At 42.7% G+C, this 17,013-nt stretch overlaps 1 pseudogene; it reads right to left on the bottom strand.

Moving 5' to 3' along the window:
• Positions 1-16,646: 16,646 nt before the first annotated feature.
• On the bottom strand, positions 16,647-16,764 carry LOC126476023 (5S ribosomal RNA; annotated as a pseudogene).
• Between the last annotated feature and the right edge of the window lie 249 nt (positions 16,765-17,013).

The raw sequence follows: 17,013 nt of genomic DNA, 5'->3' as shown, positions 1-17,013 counted from the left end.
AAAATATGGCAACCATAAGGAAACAGAACGCCGAAAACATGGCAACCTTAAAGGCACAATTAGAGACACAAAATGAACAGTTAAAAACACAAAATGACGAAATCAAATCTGATCTCATAGCAATCAAGATAGGTAATGACACTTTATGTAAGCGTGTGGAACTTATAGACGCCACACTGACCAAACAGATGACCGAACTCAGTACTAAATTTTCCCAGCTCAATACGAGACAAGAAAAGACTACAACTGACGTAGCACTTTTACAGACACAAGTAAAAAACCTTAATGTCACGTGTGAAGTTCTTACTGAACAAATTCAAACATATCCTTCAGTACATGACAACCTTGAAAAACGAATTACTGACGTACAGAATAAATTGGACAATGTTGAACAACACCTGACTGACATCTTACAATCTGATGCCACAGCTCATTTTCAAAATATTAATAAAGAATTTCATGATTGGGTTGAGAACAAAGACAAACATTTTGATAGATGCTTACGTGAAAATTTACCAACAATTGTGCACGACTCCGTAGCGCAATACATTACTAATAACAAACAGCTGATCAGTGACGCAGTACAATCCGTCACTGCACCCATGAGACAATTCACCGATCAACTACAGTCTGAATGTAACGAAAATATCAGTCAAAATGTACAGTTCAGAAACCAATATACATTCGAGTATGATACACACATTCCGCACACGACAAATACACAAGAACAAAACACACAACGACTACAACACATACCACGATGTGGAAACACAAACACAAGCTATTATCATGGTAAACCACAGCAACATTATCGTAATTACTCGCCAGCTGAACATACCAGTAATTACAGTGAAATAAATCCATATCACAATGCGAAGGAAGATGAAAGCTTAATGAAACACAGGCAATTTCAGATTTTTATCCCAGAAAAACGAACCATTCATCCGGTGATTTTTCTTAAATCTTTTAGTAACGCATTTCCACGCACTTGGAGTGACCGGAAAAAGATTTCATATATTGTCGGTTACATCCAAGGCGATGCAGCTGTCTGGGCATACAGTCAAGCTGACGTATGTACCACGTACAGTGAGTTTGAGCGTGCTTTTCTGAACAAATTCTGGTCGCAATCCGTCCAGGAGCGACTCAGAAGACAAATTTTAGAACCTGAAACTTTTAACAGTAAAAATGGTAACTTACGCAGATATTTTGAAAAATACTTGAACATGGGACATTTTTTAGACGAACCAGTCGCAACGCGTGATATACTCCGAGCGTTGAAGGCCAAATTGCCTTTCAACATTAAGGAAAAACTTCTACATATCCCGGATGACGATTCAGATTATTTTTTAACAGCTTTAGATTCGGTTGACATGTTACTTGAAGATCAGCGCTTCGCGCGGCAAAACAGCAGCCACAATGTTTACACTAGTGGTATGCAAAACATGCAGGCTTGCCAACACAATTCTGGCGCGCCCACAGTTGGATACGCGGTACAACAAAAACAGCAAACTCACATGCCGTCTCAGTACGGAAATCAAAATCAACACGCGTATTCCAATACAAACAATAGTTACAACAGTAATAACATTTCATGCGGCAATCCATACAAAAGGCACCGCGGTAATAACTACAACGGTAACAACGGATACAAAGGTAATAACAAAAACACAAACAGAAATAGAAATAATAATAACTACGAGCCAAGACAGCATCAAGGTTGGACTCGCAACGATCAGTACTTTCATTCAAACTCTGCTTTACCACAGCAGCCACCAGGTCAAAATTGGAGCATACCTTACGACCGACAGGTAAGTTATAATGCGCAACAGCAACAACAACCGCAAAAGTTTGGAGATCATAATAGGCAATATCCGAATGTGAATATAATAGAAATGACACCTGATGCACAACCTCAATCTGTGTCAGTACCTAGTACAAATGCTAATCCAACAAACTAGAAACAGTCACTACTTTGCCCAGGTCGTGGCTGAAGAATTCTTGGGGGGCGACTTCAATGTTAATCAGTTGTTTGACACCACACTTGAACAACAGAATAATGATATGCCGAGTAATTCTAAACAAAAACTACCTGTTTTATTTATAAGATACAACCACAATAACAATATATCAGATGAACTTTTACAAGACAGTACACAATGTCGTTTAAACACAAATGAAATTGTTTTAGCATCTACTACTGGTGTAGTAGGTGGGATTCCAACTACTATTATCCTAGATACAGGTGCAGCTGTGAGCGTTTTGTCTTTTAATTTCTATAAAAAGATGTGTGAATTGGAACCTGTGCCTGAGTTTCCTGCCCAAAACTGTAAAATAACTACTGCACTAGGTAATAAGTCATGTAGGGTTACGAAGCAAGTTTTTGTAAACGTTAAAATAGGTAATGGAACCGTACAATGGCCATTCCTGGTTGTACAAAACCTTGTGACAAATTGCATATTAGGAATAGATATTATGAGCGAGAAGGACTGCATTATAGACTTCTCCAAAGGTAAATGTATTTTAAATGATAAAGGCAGTGTAATTATTATTGATTTGGACAGGAGAACTCTAAAGCATGACAAACACTGTACAGGGTACAAGGTTCAGTTAGTACTTGACAAAGACATTCAAGACATGCAAACACACTCATCTGACACAGAGATAATGGACTTGAAAACATTGCTTGATCATAAGATAAGTGAAGCTACAGCTCTCAGTGTACATGAACGTATAAAACTACAGGAAGTGTTATCCAAATATTTACAAGTTTTTACCAAACGATTAGGTGTTATCAACACGTATGTGTACGAGATTGAAGTTAAGCCTCACAAGATCTTCTACCATAAGACATATAACGTACCGTTATCTCAACGACCTGCTGTGTGGCAAGAATTAAAACAAATGTTAGACTGGAAGGTCATTGAACCATGCACCTCACCTTATTGTAGTCCTCTACTTGTTGTCAAAAAATCAAATGGAAGCATTAGGTTAGTGTTAGACGCACGAACTATTAATGAAATAATTTTACCGGTTCACACAAAACCTGAAAATTTAGAAGAGCAATTACAGAAATTTCTAGATGCAAAATATTTTTCCACAATAGATCTCGCTAATTCGTTTTGGCAGGTGGGTATCACTCCTGATTCTCGGAAATATACTGCATTTATGTTCGGGGGGCGAACCTATCAGTTTTGTGTTCTACCCTTCGGACTGAATGTCAACTCTGGGGTATTCATTACAGCCCTGGATACCGTGCTTGGCGACGATTTAGTTGAGACAGTCACACACTATGTAGATGATATACTGATAGCTACACAATCTTGGAATGAACACGTTGACACTCTTCAAAGAATTTTAGAAAAATTTGCACAAGCTGGAGTCACAGCCAACCTAAGAAAATCAAAATTTGGTTGCAGTGAGATAAAGTATTTAGGACATATCATTAATTCACAGGGCATACGTCCGGATCCCAGTAAATTAGATGCTATCAGAAACTTTCCTACCCCTCGAACTAAAAAGCAGTTAAAATCATTCCTTGGGCTATGTTCATTTTTCAGACGTTTTTTGCCACAACCCCTTTTGAACAGTAAACATCTGCTAAATCTACTCAGAAAGAATCAAGTTTGGATCTGGTCAGAACAGTGCCAGAATGACTTTAATACAATTAAACATGCTTTAGTGAATGCTAACATATTGAGCCATCCAGATTTCAATTTAGATTTTTGTATGACTTGTGACGCTTCACGTACTGGCTTGGGCTGTTGCTTATTTCAAGTTGTAAAGAATAAAGAGGAGAAACAGATAAGAATTATTGGGTTTGCGAGTCGCACTCTAACTGAATGTGAGCGTACATACTCCACTACTGAGTTAGAAACACTTTCCATAGTATGGGCATTCAAGAAATTCAATTATTATTTATTTGGAAAACATACGGTAATTTACACCGATCACCAGGCCCTGACATTTTTGTTAACTTGTAAACTTGTACATCCTAGACTATCACGATGGGCAGTTACACTTCAGAACTACTCTTTTGAAATTAAGTACATAAGAGGTAAGGACAACACCATTGCAGACACTTTGTCTAGACTTCCACAAGGTGTGAATGATACCAACAGTGACTTAGAAAATATAAATGACTACAGGATTCTCTTAATGCAAGACAAGCAGTATCACCAATATTATATTGATATGTGCAGAAACATGGCTGAATTACAAAAATCTGATCCTCACTGGTATAAGATAATAACATTACTGGTAGAAAAACACAATCATCCTTTGACTAAGTATTACAAGTTACACAATGATGTGTTATTTTACCGCCGACATCCAAATGCAACTAACTGGTGTGTATGCATTCCCAAAGAGTCTGAACGTAATCTAATTTGGCACACACACTTAGTTTGGGGTCATTATGGGACGAAAAAGTGTTTGGCAAAGCTCAGCACATACTGTTATTTTAGCAATATGAGAAGAAAAATTTACAGGGAACTAAAAACATGTGTCGTATGTCAAAAATCAAAACCTCAGAATTTATCCACAAAAACAGATTTACATTCTATTTTACCCAGTAAACCCCTGGAAATTCTGTGTACTGACATCAGTGGACCGCATCCAGCAAGCTCTGGAGGCGTCAAATATATCTTAGCTTTTTACGATATATTTTCTAAACATGTAAAACTTTATGCTTTAAAATCCGCCACTGCAAATGCTATAATACGAAGATTCTCAAGTGATTTCCTGACGCACGTGGGAAAACCTAAAGCAATTCTATCACATTATGCAGCATACTACTCTGGGTACAAATGGAGAAATTTCTTGAAGGACAATAACATCAAAAGTATATTTATTTCGAGGTTTAGTCCGCAATGTAACGCGACTGAGAGACTTTTCCGAGAATTAAACCGTTTCATGAGGACCTATATTTCATCAAAACATACTAATTGGGTGTCCTACCTAAGTCTTTTCGAAGACGTACACAATAACTTAAATATTTACGATACGAATTACACACCTAACGAGATCATGTTCAATTGCAAACAGAACGATCAGTGGATAGAACCATTACCTAAGTTGTCAGACAAGGAAATCACACCTGAACAGAAAATAAAAGAAGTATTGACTACATTGACACATCACGCACAAATACGAAACAAACATCACAGAAACATAATAAAAAGAAAACAAAAATTCGAGGTAGGAATGCTTGTACTACTTCGTACTCATCATAAATCTGTAGCACTCAAACGACGCAACGCTAAGTGGCGTCTGCTATATGAAGGACCTTATATAATTGTTAACATACCGCATCCTGGTGCGTATCTGTTACAACATCCTAGAACTAACAAAATTATTGGGCTATACGCACACCGAGATCTTAGAGCATTTCATGCTGAATAATGTCAAGGTCATACCCATCAAAATATTGCTAAGCAACTCGAAAAACTCTGTTGTTACAACACAGATAATAAGTAGTATAGAAATTTTCATTTCAGCGGTTCCAGTGACGCAGTTGAAGACAGAAGAACTCTTCTTTCAGCGCGCGCCTCCACCTGAAAGACGGAATATTAAAGTAAAATTTATGATTACGTAGCAGTGGATGACATATTAATTTTTCACGGAACATTTGTTACTGAAGGTACCACTGACTTGGTGTGACACCTGACGAACTGACAGACGTCATCTGTGAAGCGATCTTTTACTTTGAGAAATAGATTAGACGCACATCTCTCAACACGAAAAGCATCTATCAGTAGTCAAGGCCACACAGACACTCTACACACACGCACAAAACGCGAGGAATCGAACATTTTCTCTCTCTTACTATTTTGAATATTTATTGAGTAGTGAAAACGCCTGGTCTTGCCTACTGATGTAATGAATGTTGTGTCTAACCTATCTTAATTTCAGATGACATCACAAAAAACATCGATAATATCCCAGCAAAACCGCTAAAGAGGATGTAAATATCTGCAATTCATGAAATCAAATGTGACAAAATGTAATAACCTATAGCGATGTAATGATGATGTAAATATGTTTATGTGCAACTATATTATGTTTATGCTAAGAAAATATGTGACGTGTGTATGTATAATTACTTATTTTTTTAACAGATGTATAGTGTAACTGTTACTATGTAAAATTTTGAACAAAACGAGTGAAAAAAAGACATTGCATAGTGAACCACTGTTCACAGACATTAACGAACATTACTAACTCTGCAACTACGCGGAAACCTATGTGAAAGAAACTGTTAATGCCATTCATTATGCAGCGTATCAATGTAAACGCGATGAACGATTTCCTTGATTAATAACTACGAACATTTAGGTGAGCTATATTCAGCAAAAAACTGAAAATGTGAAGTGCATAATTCGTGCATCGTCTAGTGACATTACTACAGTACCCAAATTCAAGATGTTAACTGGATTAAATGGACACAAAGTGCCTGTCCAGAAAATAACACGACGGGTGGAAGAATTTTGGTTGGAACTTCAGGGAATGAAATGTTCTCGAAATGTGACGGACACTCTTACCTGGACTGTCCAAGGATCGACGCCAGCTATGTGCCGTCCGAGGTTCTGCAACCAAGCTTCCACGGAATGTAAAAAACGAACTGCACGTGGACCAATTACTCGACGGGTCACGTCTGATCTGTAATAAGCAATGCTTTTAGTCACAACCAACTGCATCACTACGACTATAATGGAAATGAGAAATGGACACGCTTATGTATTAATCACATTGTAATACAACGATGTTACTGTGATCAAAAAACTTTACCACGACGATACTAACCTGTAAAAAATTATTGTGCAGCGGATGAATATGAACTGTAATAACGACACGATGTGTATAGGTCAACGCACCTGAAAAATACGGACATTTTTCTTTGAAGTATTTCAAAACAATACTATGTAACTAAGAACATTCAACAATCTAAGTTTTATTGTGTTATAACAAATATTGTAAATTTAAAACTAAGTTACCTGTCATAGAATGTAGTCTTCATATGTAATCTTGGTTGAATATTTTCTTTGTGCAACGACTGAAAAACGCGCGCACATGAACAATATGAACTGCAATACTGTGCCGCGTGATCTAACTGTACGATATAACGGCAGTGCCGCAGTTACACAGACGCTTCTGCGCATGCGCGCACTCTATCTGCCAACATAAGAACTTTTACGGCGCACCCGCGTCATTCAAATTTTGTATATAATGTGTATAATGTGTAATGTAAGTCATGTAAATAGTTGTAGATAACTTAGATTTTCTTGTGCCTTTAGGTGAATTGCTCGCCTGCAGGTGTGTCCTTTCGCCTCGCAATTCAGGGGGCATATAAAGGCACATTTGCATGCCGAGCGTGAGTTTCCGCGGAAACGCGAAATATTAATTAAATAAATAATCAGTGACAAATAAATAAAGCCTATGGCACACAACTGCAGCGCTGTGTCGCTGATAAAACAAAAGCACAATTACGTTACTCTTATGTTTGATTAAGAAAGAGAGAGCTCTGGTAGAAGTGGTGTGAGAAGCACGTATTTTATTTTATTGTCTGGCACACCGCCATATTTCATGTTATAGAAGAATACTGCGAGTTGCAACCACACTAGGCACTCGATTCTGTAAAGAATTATATTTATAAAAGTAAGTAGGATTATGAACTGTAGGCTTATTCATTGAATATATCTGATTTAGCTAACTGTGTAACTTTTTTATGTTTAGTAGACAATCACCTCTGTGCGACGTATTGGCATGGCTGGCAAATTATTGTAATATTGAGATTTAGATTATGAGTCCGCACCTACCGCAGCAGTCTTTGGAAACGATTTAATTACGAAGTCCGGTTATTCAGTTTTATTTCACGGTCAACTACCAGTAACATTGCCTTTACGAAAAAGCCATTGTCAAGCGTCTGATATCGAATAATTAAACGTCCACGTTCCAGATAAGCAAATACAATTGCAATCACAATCACCATCATACAGATAGAATAATCAATATCTAAATAACAATATATTTTTTTTATTTATTTTATTTATTTTATATGTTTACATCATCATGATGGCCGCATCCGTGTTTGGTGACATCGCCTTGAACGCACATTGGAAGCGTGTATTCGTCATCGCCATACTGGCGTATCACCTGGCGTGTTGGTATGGGGTGCCATTGGTTACATGTCTCGGTCACCTCTTGTTCGCATTGACGACACCTTGAACAGTGGACGTTACATTTCAGATGGGTTACGACCCGTGGCTCTACCCGTCATTCGATCCCTACGAAAGCCTGCATTTCAGCAGGATAATGCACGACCGCGTGTTGCAGGTCCTGTTGGGGCCTTTCTAGATACAGAAAATGTTCGACTGCTGCCCTGACCAGCACATTCTCCTGATCTCTCACCAATTGAAAACGTCTGGTCAATGGTGGCCTAGCAACTGTCTCGTCACAATACGCCAGCCACTACTCTTGATGAACTGTGGTATAGTGTTGGAGCTGCATGGGCATCTGTACCTGTACACGCCATCCAAGCTCTGTTTGACTGAATGCCCAGGCGTATCAAGGCCGTTATTACGGCCAGAGGTGGTTGTTCTGGGTACTGATTTCTCAGGATCTATGCACCCAAATTGTGTGAAAAATGTAATCACTTGTCAGTTCTAGTATAATATATTTGTCCAATGAATACCCGTTTATCATCTGCATTTCTTTTTGGTGTAGCAATTTTAATGGCCAGTAGTGTACTTGTGTGGAGTGTAGCGATATATGGAAGTGAAACATGGACGATAGTTTGGACAGGAAGGGAATAGAAGATTTCGAAATGTGGTGCTGCCAAAGAATGCTAAAGATTTGATGGATAGATCACGTAACTAATGAGGAGGTACTGAACAGAACTGGGGAGAAGAGGAATTTGTGGCACAACTTGACTAAAAGGAGGATTCGGTTGGTAGGACATGTTCTGAAGCATCAAGGAATCACCAATTTAGTATTGGAGGGAGGCGTGGAGGTTGAAATTTGTATAGGGAGATCAAGAGATGTATACATTAAGCAGTGTAGAAGGATGTAGGTAGCTGTAGTTAGTCGAAGAGTCTTGCACATGATAGAGTAGCATGGAGAGCTGCATGAAACTAGTCTCTGGACTGAAGACGACAACAAGTACAACATCAACGTGGCCCTTTCATTAGCTGGACTACTTGTTCTGCAGGGGTATAGTGCTTTACACTGCTAACCCCCCGGCACATTCGCAAGTGTCGGTGTCTCTTGACTGTGCAGGCAGCCTCAGTGGTAACCACAGAACGGCAGGACTGGAGGACGGGCGCAGCGCTTCCAGATGCAAGGCAGGCGAAGTGAGGCGGCGCGGGGGCCGCAGCTGCACAAAGGAGGCGGCAGCAAGTCGAGAGCAGGCCGTGCCGTGCCGCGGTAATGAGGTGCTCCCGGTAAGCGTATGCGGCCGCACGGCGCTCCGTTCCGCCTCTGCCCGCCTCTGCGGACACGACAGGGCCGCGACGCTGCCCGACCGCCGCGCCACCATGCGCCTGCGCCCCCCCCCCCCCCCCTGCCCACTGTAGAAGTGCTCCTCGCGTGTGGTGCCCGTCAAGGAGTGCAGGGCAGAGTTTACTGGCCACATCAACGGAGGGCTCAACCCTAGCGTACGGAATACGCACGGTTAGGATTCAGAAGATTGCGCGCAAGCTACGAGGCGTACACGGAGTGGACAAGAATATACAAACATGACAAACACAACACATTACCTTGCCTAATACCGTTATCTCACTAGGGGTAAGATACACTCCTGGAAATTGAAATAAGAACACCGTGAATTCATTGTCCCAGGAAGGGGAAACTTTATTGACACATTCCTGGGGTCAGATACATCACATGATCACACTGACAGAACCACAGGCACATAGATACAGGCAACAGAGCATGCACAATGTCGGCACTAGTACAGTGTATATCCACCTTTAGCAGCAATGCAGGCTGCTATTCTCCCATGGAGACGAACGTAGAGATGCTGGATGTAGTCCTGTGGAACGGCTTGCCATGCCATTTCCACCTGGCGCCTCAGTTGGACCAGCGTTCGTACTGGACGTGCAGACCGCGTGAGACGACGCTTCATCCAGTCCCAAACATGCTCAATGGGGGACAGATCCGGAGATCTTGCTGGCCAGGGTAGTTGACTTACACCTTCTAGAGCACGTTGGGTGGCACGGGATACATGTGGACGTGCATTGTCCTGTTGGAACAGCAAGAGCCCTTGCCGGTCTAGGAATGGTAGAACGATGGGTTCGATGACGGTTTGGATGTACCGTGCACTATTCAGTGTCCCCTCGACGATCACCAGTGGTGTACGGCCAGTGTAGGAGATCGCTCCCCACACCATGATGCCGGGTGTTGGCCCTGTGTGCCTCGGTCGTATGCAGTCCTGATTGTGGCGCTCACCTGCACGGCGCCAAACACGCATACGACCATCATTGGCACCAAGGCAGAAGCGACTCTCATCGCTGAAGACGACACGTCTCCATTCGTCCCTCCATTCACGCCTGTCGCGACACCACTGGAGGCGGGCTGCACGATGTTGGGGCGTGAGCGGAAGACGGCCTAACGGTGTGCGGGACCGTAGCCCAGCTTCATGGAGACGGTTGCGAATGGTCCTCGCCGATACACCAGGAGCAACAGTGTCCCTAATTTGCTGGGAAGTGGCGGTGCGGTCCCCTACGGCACTGCGTAGGATCCTACGGTCTTGGCGTGCATCCGTGCGTCGCTGCGGTCCGGTCCCAGGTCGACGGGCACATGCACCTTCCGCCGACCACTGGCGACGCCCCACGTGTTGAGCAATTCGGCGGTACGTCCACCCGGCCTCCCGCATGCCCACTATACGCCCACGCTCAAAGTCCGTCAACTGCACATACGGTTCACGTCCACGCTGTCGCGGCATGCTACCAGTGTTAAAGACTGCGATGGAGCTCCGTATGCCACGGCAAACTGGCTGACACTGACGGCGGCGGTGCACAAATGCTGCGCAGCTAGCGCCATTCGACGGCCAACACCGCGGTTCCTGGTGTGTCCGCTGTGCCGTGCGTGTGATCATTGCTTGTACAGCCCTCTCGCAGTGTCCGGAGCAAGTATGGTGGGTCTGACACACCGGTGTCAATGTGTTCTTTTTTCCATTTCCAGGAGTGTAGATACTGCCCACAGGAAAATTAAAGAGACCCTTAGAGAAAGGAGAACCACTTGCATGAATATCAAGAGCTTTGATGGAAACCCAGTTCTAAGCAAAGAAGGGAAAGCAGAAAGGTGGAAGGAGTATATAGAAGGTCTATACAAGGGCGATGTACCGTGTGATCAAAAAGTCAGTATAAATTTGAAAACTTAATAAACCACGGAATAATGTAGACAGAGAGGTAAAAATTGACACACATGCTTGGAATGACGTGGGGTTTTATTAGAACAAAAAAAAATAATAATTAAAAAATACGCTCAATATTGCTAGATGCGTGAAAGATCTCTTGTGCGCGTCGTTTGGTGATGATCGTGTACTCATCCGCCACTTTCGTCATGCTTGGCCTCCCAGGTCCCCAGACCTCAGTCCGTGCGATTATTGGCTTTCGGGTTACCTGAAGTCGCAAGTGTATCGTGATCGACCGACATCTCTAGGGATGCTGGAAGACAGCTTTCGACGCCAATGCCTCACCATAACTCCGGACATGCTTTATAGTGCTGTTCACAACATTATTCCTCGACTACAGCTATTGTTGACGAATGATGGTGGACATCATATAAAGAACATCATCTTTGCTTTGTCTTGCTTTGTTATGCTAATTATTGCTATTCTGATCAGATGAAGCGCCATCTGTCGGACATTTTTTGAACGTTTGTATTTTTTTGGTTCTAATGAAACCCCGTGTCATTCCAAGCATGTGTGTCAGTTTGTACCTCTCTGTCTACATTATTCCGTGATTTATTCAGTTTTCAAATTTATACTGACTTTTTGATCACCCGGTACTTGAGGACAATATTATGGAAATGCAAGAGGATGTAGATGAAGATGAAATGGGAGATATGATACTGCGTGAAAAGTTTGACAGAGCACAAAGACCTGAGTGGAAACAAGGCCCCGAAGTAGACAACATTCCATTAGAATTACTGACAGCCTTGGGAGAGCCAGCCCCGACAAAACTCTACCATCTGGTGAGCAAGATGTATCAAACAGGCGAAATAAAAAATGGTTCAAATGGCTCTGAGCACTATGGGACTCAACTGCTGAGGTCATTAGTCCCCTAGAACTTAGAACTAGTTAAACCTAACTAACCTAAGGACATTACAAACATCCACGCCCGAGGCAGGATTCGAACCTGCGACCGTAGCGGTCTTGCGGTTCCAGACTGCAGCGCCTTTAACCGCACGGCCACTTCGGCCGGCCAGGCGAAATACCCTCAGACTTTAAGAAGAATATAATAATTCCAATCCCAAAGGAAGCAGGTGTTGACAGATGTCAAAATTACCGAACTAACAGTTTAATAAGTCACAGCTGCAAAATACTAACGCGAATTCTTTACAAACGAATGTAAAAACTGATAGAATCCGTCCTCGGGGAAGATCAGTTTGGATTCCGGAGAAATGATGGAACACGTGAGGCAATACTGACCCTACGACTTATCTTAGAAGAAAGATTAAGGAAAGGCAAACCTACGTTTCTAGCATTTGTAGACTTGGAGAAAGTTTTTGACATTGTTGACTGGAATACTCTCTTTCAAATTCTGAAGGTGGCAGGGGTAAAATACAGGGGGCGAAAGGCTATTTACAATTTGTACAGAAACCAGATGGCAGTTAAAAGGGTCGAGGGACATGAAAGGGAAGCAGTGATTGGGAAGGAAGTCAGACAGGGTTGTAGCCTATCCCCGATGTTATTCAATCTGTATATTGAGCAAGCAATAAAGGAAACAAAAGAAAAGTTCGGAGTAGGTACTAAAATCCATGGAGAAGAAATAAAAACTTTGAGGTTCGCCAATGACATTGTGGTTCTGTCAGGGACAGCAAAAGATTTGGAAGTGCAGTTGAACGGAATGGACAGTGTCTTGAAAGAAGGGTATAAGATGAACATCAACAAAAGCAAAACGAGGATAATGGAATGTAGTCGAATTAAATCGGGTGATGCTGAATGAATTAAATTAGGAAATGAGACACTTAAAGTAGTAAAGGAGTTTGGTATTTGGGGAGCAAAATAACTGCTGATGGTCGAAGTAGAGAGGATATAAAATGTAGACTGGCAATGGTAAGGAAAGCGTTTCTGAAGAAGAGAAATTTGTTAACGTAGAGTATAGAGTTAAGTGTCAGTAAGTCGTTTCTGAAAGTATTTGTATGGAGTGTAGCCACGTATGGATGTGAAACGTGGACGATAAATAGTTTGGACAAGAAGAGAATAGAAGCTTTCGAAATGTGGTGCTACAGAAGAATGCTGAAGATTATATGGGTAGTGAGGAGGTATTGAATAGAATTGGGGAGAAGAGGAGCTTGTGGGACAACTTGACTAGAAGAAGGGATCGGTTGGTAGGACATGTTCTGAGAGATGGAGGGACCACCAATTTAGTATTGGAAGGCAGCGTGGAGGGTAAAACTCGTAGAGGGAGACCAAGAGATGAATACACTAAGCAGATTCAGAAGGATGTAGGCTGCAGTAGGTACTGGGAGATGAAGAAGCTTGCACAGGGTAGAGTAGCATGGAGAGCTGCATCAAACCAGTCACAGGACTGAAGACCACAACAACAACAATACCGTTTAGGTGGAGCGTCGCCATTCAAAACTAAGTCTAGTCGCCTCGGAATGGATAAGTTCACTGAGGTGACAAAAGTCATGTGACACATCCTAATATAGTGTCGGACTACCTTTTGCCTGGCGCAGTGCAGCAACTGGAGGTGGCATAGACGCAACAAGTCGTTGGGAGTCCCCTGGAGAAATACTGAGTCAATCTACCTCTAAAGCCATCTGTAGATGTGAAAGTGTTCCCGTTGCTGGATTATGTGCACGAACTGATCTCTCGATTATGTCCCACAAACGTTCGATGGGATTCATGTCGGGCGATCTGGATGGGCAGATCATTCGCTCGAATTGTCCAGAATGTTCCCCAAACCAGTCACCACCAACTGTGGCTCAGTGGCATCGTTGTTTGGGAACATAAAGTCCATCAATGCAAATAGTCTCCAAGTAACCGAACATAGCAGTTTCCAGTCAGTGATCGCTTCAGTCTACCAGAGTACCGAGTCCATTCCATGTAAACGCAGACCTCATAATTATGGAGCCACCACCAGATTGCACAGTCCCTTGTCCACAGCTTGGGTCCAGGGATTCGCGGGATCTGCACCACACCCGAATCCTACCATCAGCTCTTACCAGCTGAAATCGGGATTTATCCGCCTAGGCCACAATTTTCCAGTCGTCTAGCGTCCAACCGATATGGTCACGAGCCCAGAAGGGGCGCTGGAGGTGATGTGCTGTCAGCAGAGGCACTCTTGTGGGTCGTGTGCTGCCATAGCCCATTAACGCCAAATTTCGTCGTTCTGTCCTAATAGATATGTTAGTCGTACGTCGCACATTGATTCCTGTACTTCGTTCACGCAGTGCTGCTTGTCTGTTAGCACCGACAACTCTACGCATGCGCCACTGCTCCCGGTCGTCAAGCGAAGCCCGTGGGCCACTGCGTCGTTCGTTGTTGTGACTTGGCAAGACAGCCAAGCCACTATGAGGTGAGACTAGTAAAAAAAGTACGTAGCTTCTGGAATACTTAACTTTAATCCATAATTGGTGAAAATCGGTCTGACGGTACATGCATCACAAGATAAATAGCAATTGATAATGGCGCCTTGCTAGGTCGTAGCAAATGACGTAGCTGAAGGCTATGCTAACTATCGTCTCGGCAAATGAGAGCGTAATTTGTCAGTGAACCATCGCTAGCAAAGTCGGCTGTACAACTGGGCCGAGTGCTAGGAAATCTCTCTAGACCTGCCGGGTGGCGGCGCTCGGTCTGCAATCTCTGACAGTGGCGACACGCGGGTCCGACGTATACTAGCGGACCGCGACCGATTTAAAGGCTACCACCTAGCAAGTGTGGCGTCTGGCGGTGACACCACATCCGTGATGAGAAGTAATACCCGAAATGTCCTATTCTCTCTTGACACTGTGCATCTCGATTTCCGAAACGGAATGTCCCATGCGTCCAGTTCCAAATACTGTTCCCTGTTCAGAGTCTGTTAATGCCTGCCGTGCGACAGTAATCATCTCGGAAACTTTTTCACATGACTCACCAGAGTACAAACGACAGCACCGCCAATGCACTGCCTTTTTATACCTTGAGTACCCGATACTACAGCTATCTGTATATGTGCATACAACTATCCCAAGACTTTTGTCACCTCACTGTACGTCTCTTGTACGGTTTTCAAGGTATACCATTCTTCCTGCAAATAGTGAAAATTAGCCTAAACTTAAAATCTTCACGAAGTTTTAAACTTGGCTGTTTGGTTCAGTGACCGTTTATAAATTAAAATTGAAACAAATGAGCCCTCGGTCACAATTATTTTTAGTCTTATTGGGGAGGGGGGAGAGGGGGGAGAGGGGGAGGTAAATACTGTAGAGGCATAGCAAGGCTTGACTATAGTAAACAGGTCCAAATGGAGGCAGGTTACGTTAGTTACGCAGAGATGAAGAGACTTGCACAGGACAGACACGTTAAAAATGTTAAACAAAATACAAGCGTGCACGAAAAAAGATTTCAGTTAATAAATTTAGTGGGCACAAAGAAAAATATATAAAGGCTTCATTTTTGCGCAGTTGCAGGTATTTTAAGAAAAAGTACGTTCTCTTGTTATTGCATAGACTGATTTAAAATACCTTCAATAAAAATATTTGACTTCTGTGCCTGTTGATGATTCTCCATCTACGTTCAGCACTTTTTGACACGATATCCTCAGCCTGCTCACAAATCCATTTTGATATTCCATAACGTTGCGTTACATGCTTCCGTGGAGGAACTATAGGGAAATAGCAAGGATACTGCTCAACACCGAATGATCAGTCCTGCTCCCTCTGCTTAAGAAGTCATTGGTCACTGGACTGGGCGGGGGGCGGATGCGGATGGGACAGCATCAAGCAAAACTATGAACATCCAAAGGGATATACTCAAGATTGCGACTTGGAATATAAAAGATTTGTGCTAAATTGGAAAATTACAGATTGTGGAAGGGAATACCAACGAATTGCAACTGGGATATTAGGATTAGCTGGGACTAACTGGAAAGGCGCTGGTCCTTCAAAACAGCTAATGGCAATATAGTATATTTTTCTGGTAGATCAGAAAACTCCACCAGTGGTGTTATCTTATTAGTACGCAAGGGATGGAATGCAGCAGTGACTGAATACAAGTCTGTTAAAACTAAACTGAAACTAAACTCCTCCTGAACAGGCCATGAAAGTCCAATGGTACCGACCGGCCGTCGTGTCATCCTCAGCCCACAGGCGTCATTGGATGTGGATATGGAGGGGCATGTGGTAAGCACATGAGGCCGTGTGTCAGTTTACGAGACCGGAGCCGCTAGTTCCCGATCAAGTAGCTCCAAAGTTTGCCTCACAAGGGCTGAGTGCACCTAGCTTGCCAACAGAGCTCGGCACACCGGATGGTCACCCATCCAAGTGCTAGCCCAGCCCGACATCGCTTAACTGCGGTGATCTGACGGGAACCGGTGTTACCACTGCGGCAAGGCCGTTGGCAGAACAAGTCTGTTAGCAAGAAATGAACTTGGAGATCCACTGATTCAGTTTTGTCAGGAAAATAAGTTTGTTTTAACCAGCATCTGCTTCAAATACCATCCACGAAGACTTTATTTACGCCTGGACCTCACCAGGTGGAACATACCGTAATTCTACTGACTATTCTTTGTCTTAAGATGAAGACCATGAGTCAAACATTAAGATTCTTCCTGATGCCGTCTGTAATGGGCATCAGCTTCTGTGTCTTGA

This window comes from Schistocerca serialis, chromosome 4 (genome assembly GCF_023864345.2).
Source record: "Schistocerca serialis cubense isolate TAMUIC-IGC-003099 chromosome 4, iqSchSeri2.2, whole genome shotgun sequence".
In the NCBI taxonomy this organism is placed as follows: domain Eukaryota; kingdom Metazoa; phylum Arthropoda; class Insecta; order Orthoptera; family Acrididae; genus Schistocerca; species Schistocerca serialis.
This window is presented reverse-complemented; position numbering and strand designations above follow the sequence as displayed.